This window comes from Brassica napus, chromosome C2 (genome assembly GCF_020379485.1).
Source record: "Brassica napus cultivar Da-Ae chromosome C2, Da-Ae, whole genome shotgun sequence".
NCBI lineage: Eukaryota > Viridiplantae > Streptophyta > Magnoliopsida > Brassicales > Brassicaceae > Brassica > Brassica napus.
The window spans coordinates 18,875,316-18,881,358 of NC_063445.1; positions in this window are offsets into that span (position 1 = coordinate 18,875,316).

The following is a 6,043-nucleotide window of genomic DNA, read 5'->3' on the forward strand; positions in this document are numbered from 1 at the left end:
AATCGCAAAAACGCATTTCCCGCCAAAACCGAAAAATACACTTTTCTGGCAAAACCACAATAACATATCTTCTGCCAAAATCGAAAAACACATTTTTCGCTAAAATCTCAAAACGCATTTTCTGCCAAAACCACAAAATGCACTTTTCCGCTAAACCCGCAAAAATATATTATCCCGCCAAAACCGTTAAAATGCATTTTTCAAAAGGCATTTTTCCGCCATTCGCAAAACCGCACTTTCCCGCCAAAATCGCAAAAAAAAATATTTTTTCCACCAAAATCGCAAAAACACATTTTCTTGGCAAAACCGTAAAAACATGTTTTCATGCAAAAAACCACATTCCCGTATTTTCCCGCCAAAACTGCAAAATTCATTTTCCAACAAAACCACAAAATAACTTTTTCGTTAAAATCGCAAAATCAAATTTCTCGAGTTAAATCGTGAATATGTATTTTTCGCTAAAACCACAAAATTATGTTTTCCACCAAAAGCATATTTTAAAATAATTATGTTTTAGACAATTAATAAAAATTGAAACGATCAGCCCCTAACTATGCCGTGATTTTCAGTTGAACTAGTTTAATCATTTTTACTATAGATCTGCGAATATTAGCTTTAAGTTTGTTGAATCGAGATATTCGTATATATCTTGTGTTTATCGTTGAATAATGCCTTGAATCTGTTGGGCCTTAGTCTTTTGAGGCCCACTAGTGCTAGGGTTTTCTGGGACACAACTATATATATCTTGTGCCTCCTCTAAACCTAGTTAGCAGCCGTAGAGAAACTATATCTGATCTTCTTGTAGACAGATCTCTGTAATTCCTCCATCAATAAAATCTCTCTTTGCCCGTGGACGTAGCCGTTAGGGATGAACCACGTTAAATCTCTGTGTCTTTCTTTATTGTTTATCCATATTTTAATCTCTATCTACTCACATCCGTCACAACAAACTGGAATCAGAGCTTCGGGTTGAATCTGGTGAGAAGATGTCTGGGATGAATATGAAGATCGACAAGTTTACTGGAAGGAACTGTTTCAGTCTCTGGCAAATCAAGATGAAGGCGTTGATGAAGCAACAAGGTCTTTGGGCACCGTTGTCAGGGAAGAAGGTTGAACCTGTTACTACTGAGATGGAGGTTACTGAAGAGAAGGCGTATTCAACAATTTTGTTGTGTCTGGCAGATGAGATCATCATCGAAGTTTCCGGTGTTGATGTTGCAGCTGATTTGTGGTCGAAGTTAGAGAGTCTATACTTGACGAAGTCTCTGACTAAGAAGCTACTTCTGAAACAACGTCTTTTCGCTCTGAGGATGCAAGAAGGTACACAACTCCAAGATCATCTTGACAGTCTAAATTCCATCTTGTTGGATCTGAGGAATATTGATGTTAAGGTGGAAGATGAGGATGCATCACTGATTTTGTTGGTATCACTACCAAACTCCTATGAGAACTTTGTTCAGTCATTCATAGGGAGTAAGGATACAGTGAGTTTGGAGGAAGTCAAGCCAGCACTTCATAGCAGGGAGTTGTGACACAAGGCATCCGGTTCTGGTACAGACGATCAAGCTTCTGGGTTGTTTGTAGGTGGTGGAAAGAACTTTGGAAAATGCAAGAAGTCGAAAGACAAAAGGTCATTTTCAAAGGGTCCCAAACCAATTGATATTTGTAATTACTGCAAAGAGAAAGGACATTGGAAATCTGATTGTCCTAAGAAGAAGAAGTAGACTGGTTCCGCTGCGGTAGCCGAGAATGAGGCTAAATCTGATGAAGATATTGCGCTGGTTGCTCATGGAAAAACACATCCTAGAGATGTGTGGGTCCTGGACACAGGCGCATCTTATCATATGTGTCCAAGGAGAGAATGGTTCTCAGAGTATGAGGCAGTGACTGATGGCAAGATCAAGATGGCGAATGACTTTGCTTGCGATATTGCAGGAATCAGTTCTATTAAGCTCAGGACACATGATGATAGAGTCTGCACGTTGACTGGAGTTAGACATGTTCCATCAATGTCCAAGAACTTGATCTCAGCTAGTCTTTTGGATAGCAGAGGTTTCAAGTATTCAGGTGGAGATGGAGTTCTGAGTGTCTACAGGGGTTTAGATGTGATTCTCAGAGGTTTCATTCATGGTACTTTGTATTTGCTGGAAGGTTCTACGGTTTCAAGTTCAGCAAATGTTGCATCTCTAGAGGTTCGCAAGGAAGATATGGATAAGTTGTGGCATATGAGGCTTGGACATATGGGCGAGCGTGGGATGCAGATTCTGTCAAAGCAGGATCTTCTTTGTTGTCATAAGACCAAGAACCTTGAGTTCTGTGAGCACTGTGTGTTTGGGAAGCTGCACAGAAAGAAGTTTCCTAAGGTTGTTCATAAAACAAAAGGCACGCTGGATTACATCCATTCAGATTGTTGGGGTCCCTCCAAGGTGGAGTCGCTGAAGGGTCACAGGTATTTTGTGTCCATGATTGATGACTATTCGTGGATAACATTCATGAAGCACAAAAGTGAAGCTTTCAACAGCTTCAAGGAGTGGAAGATACTGGTGGAGAATCAAACTGAGAAGAAGATTAAGAGGCTTCGTACTGATAATGGTCTGGTATTCTATTCAACAAAGTTCAATCTGTTTTGTAAGGATGCAGAGATTGCTAGGCATCATACAATCAGGTATACACCACAACAGAATGGTGTAGCAGAGAGAATGAACCAGACATTGCTGGAGAGAGCGAGGTGCATGCTTTCTAATGCTGGTTTAGAGAAGAGGTTTTGGGCTGAGGCAGTGAAAACGGCTTGTTATTTGATCAATCTTGGACTGCATACAGGGATCGAGTGTCGAATACCTAATGAGGTATGGTCAGGCAGATCTGCTGATTATTCTATTCTGAGAGTTTTTGGTTGCACGGTTTACTATCATGTTAATGAAGGAAAGCTGGAACCAAGAGCGAAGAAGGGAGTGTTTATGGGCTATGGAGATGGTGTAAAGGGATACAGAGTTTGGTCTCCATCTGAGAAACGGGTTGTTATGAACAGGAACGTTGTGTTTGATGAGAGTTCTATGTTCAAAGTTTCAGCTGAGTCCATTTCAGAAGCAGAGCAGGAGGATGTTGACAAGCAGGTGGAGCTGTAGAAAGTGCAGTCAGACTACCCAGGATCAACCGATCTAGTGTCAGGGAGCGATCGATCTACGCCATACACAGGATTGGGCGATGGTAGAGATCTCCGATCGATGTCCGACAACACGAGATCGATCGATCCTCAGGAAGAGAGCGAGCGATCGATGTCTGATGAGAAGCCTCAATCTTCCAATTCTGGAAATCAATGTATTGGGTCTGAAAAACGCAGTATTGCTAAAGACAGACCAAGAAGAGTTGATGTTAGGCCACCAGAGAGATATCGGTTTGAAGATATGGTGGGTTATGCACTACAAGTTGCAGAGGAAGTGGACACTTACGAGCCGTCTACTTACAGAGAAGCCATTTCAAGTTATGCATCTGAGAAATGGTATGCTTCAATGGGAAATGAGATGGAATCTCATGAAAAGAATCACACATGGGATCTGGTCACACTACCACCTGGGAGAAAAGTTGTGACTTGCAAGTGGATTTATAAGCTAAAAGAAGGTCATTCACCAGAAGAGGGAGTCAAGTATAAATCTCGAGTTGTTGCTAGAGGTTTCAGTCAAAGAGAAGGCGTGGACTACAATGAGATATTCTCACCCAAGGCCAGACACACCTCTATCAGAGTGCTATTGGCGATAGTAGCACGTCGGGATCTGGAGTTGGAGCAACTTGATGTGAAGACTGCTTTTCTTCATGGAGAGCTTGAGGAAGAGATCTATATGACTCAGCCTGAGGGTTTTCTATTTTCTTGTAAAGAAGATCATGTGTGCAAGTTGAGGAAGTCGCTGTATGGACTTAAGCAGTCTCCTAGACAGTGGTACAAGAGGTTTGACAGCTATATGGTCAAGTTGGGCTACGACATGAGTCCTTATGACTGTTGTGTCTACATGAGCAAGGTGGAAGATGAGTCGTATATCTACCTGGTGCTGTATGTAGACGACATGCTGATAGCTGCCAAGAAGAAGTGTTATGTTCAGAAGCTGAAAGAACTACTGAGTTCTGAGTTTGAGATGAAAGATTTGGGTGTTGCGAGGAAGATTCTAGGAATGGAGATCTTCAGGGATAGGACGAAGAAGAAACTGTTCTTGTCACAAAAGGCCTACATTGAAAAGGCCTTGACAAGATTCGGGATGCTTAATGTTAAGCCTATCGATACTCCATGTGTTGCAAATTTTCATCCTACCATGAGTGATGAAATATTTGAAGGGAAAATCGATTATATGTCACGTGTTCCTTATGCTAGTGCTGTATGAAGTTTGACGTATGCTATGGTTTGTACAAGGCCAGATCTTGCACACGCAGTCAGTGTTGTGAGTAGGTTCATGGTTCAGCCGCGAAAGGAGCATTGGATCGCTGTGAAGAGGATATTCCAGTACCCTAAGGGTACATCTGATATTGGTCTTGTCTATGGAGACAAGGATCCGAGACTGGTTACTGGGTATTCTGATTCGGATTATGCAGGAGATGTGGACAACAGGAGATCTATGACTGGTTACGTATTTACTTTGGGTGGTTCTGTTGTGAGCTGGAAGGCGACTTTGCAGTCAGCAGTGACTTTGTCTACAACTGAGGCAGAGTATATGGCATTGACAGAAGCTGCTAAGGAGGCAATATGGTTGAGAGGATTGGTCAGTGATCTTGGTCTTCATCATGATCAGGCTACTGTGTTCTGTTATAGCTTAAGTGCTATCTGCTTAGCCAAGGATCAGGTTCATAATGAGAGAACCAAGCATATCGATGTAAGATACCATTTTCTGAGAGATGAGAAGATTGAAGTGAAGAAGGTAGGAACAACTGATAATCCTGCGGATATGTTCACTAAGCCGGTTCCTCATAGCAAGTTCAAGCATTGTCTTGATTTGCTAAACAACTCAAGCTGTTAAATCTGGCCCTGGTGGGCGTTTGGCCCTGAGGGGCATCTGGCTCGAAGAGAGCATCTGGCCCAAGTTAGAGCATTTGGCTCTGATGAGCATCTGGTCCGACGGGACATCTGACATCTGAGTTCGACGGAACATCTGAGCAAAGAGAGAGTCTGGTACATTTGTATTCTGAGCACGGAGAAGTGCATTCTGGTACATCTGATTATGCAGGATTCAAGTCAAGGTGGAGATTTGTTGAATAATGCCTTGAATCTGTTGGGCTTTAGTCTTTTGAGGTCCACTAGTGCTAGGGTTTTCTGGGACACAACTATATATATCTTGTGCCTCTTCTAAACCTAGTTAGTAGCCGACACCATTGATCATGGTGTCTAATAAGTTATACCTACTATTGGATTTGAACCAATGTAGAGAAACTAGATCTGATCTTTTTGTAGATATATCTCTGTAATTCCTCCATCAATAAAATTTTTCTTTGTCCGTGGACGTAACCGTTAGGGGTAAACCACGTTAAATCTCTGTGTCTTTCTTTATTGTTTATCCATCTGTTAATCTCTGTCTTTTGACGTCCGTCACAACATTTATATAATCATAATGCATCCGAACATTCAGCTCTCAATTAATAAAATCTAACATAGCCTATATCGATGAACTAATATGAATGGCTATACTCTTGTTTATTTAATTGCTCCCGCCCTATTTTTTTATTTTCCAGCATCATTAATAAGACTAACCTTCTTTCTTTTTTTAAATAAAAACTATTGTATGTTCGAGAATTCTATAATCATAAGAGAAGAGTTATGAAGCCCATTTTACATAGATCTACACTGGATACATGAACAAACTTCTCCTCACTATTCAACATATGTGTTTTCTCGTGAACAAGACCAAAGGAATTCATTGAGTCTCGAACACTAATAACTATAAATTTTATAAATATAAGATATAAAAATTTGAAGACAATTCAGTATGCCAAATATCCTTAGTTTCCTTCCAAAACAAGCTCCGTTGCCCAGATTTTCGGCTCCTTTCACTGCCTAATGACAAAA